This window comes from Nematolebias whitei, chromosome 10 (assembly GCF_014905685.2).
Source record: "Nematolebias whitei isolate Nwh7 chromosome 10, NemWhi1, whole genome shotgun sequence".
Lineage (NCBI taxonomy): Eukaryota > Metazoa > Chordata > Actinopteri > Cyprinodontiformes > Rivulidae > Nematolebias > Nematolebias whitei.
Genome location: NC_056507.1, coordinates 49015542 through 49016306, shown reverse-complemented (window position 1 = coordinate 49016306; position 765 = coordinate 49015542). Strand labels below are relative to the sequence as shown.

At 23.8% G+C, this 765-nt stretch overlaps 1 protein-coding gene across 1 annotated transcript in view; it reads left to right on the top strand.

Annotated features, from left to right (window-relative positions):
* Positions 1-765, top strand: part of spg11 (SPG11 vesicle trafficking associated, spatacsin) — a 413741-nt gene that overhangs the window by 12758 nt on the left and 400218 nt on the right. The window lies entirely within an intron of this gene.

Sequence of the window (765 nt, the reverse complement as noted above, 5' to 3'; positions counted from 1 at the left end):
TGTATGTATATATGTGTGTGTATGTACATGTGTGTATGTATATATGTATGTGTATGTACATGTGTGTATGTATATATGTATGTGTATATACATGTGTGTATGTATATATGTGTATATATATATACATGTGTGTATGTATATATATGTGTGTATATACATGTGTGTATGTATATATATGTGTGTATATACATGTGTGTATGTATATATGTATATATTTATACATGTGTGTATGTATATATGTGTGTGTATATACATGTGTGTATGTATATATGTATATGTGTGTATGTATTTGTACGTGTGTATGTATATGTGTATGTGTGTATGTATTTGTACATGTGTGTATGTATATGTATATGTGTGTATGTATATATGTGTGTATGCATGTGTATGTGTATATATGTATATGTGTGTATATATATATATATGTGTATGTATGTATGTATGTATGTGTGTATGTATATATATGTGAGTATTTATATATGTGTGTATGTATATATGTATGTATGTGTATATATGTGTGTATGTATATATGTGTGTGTATGTGTATATATGTGTGTGTGTATATATGTGTGTATGTATATATATGTGTATATATGTGTGTATGTATATATATGTATATATATGTGTGTATGTATATATATGTGTGTATTTATATATATGTATATATATGTGTGTATGTATATATATGTATATATATGTGTGTATGTATATATATATGTGTATATATATGTGTGTATGTATATATATATGTGTATATATATGTGT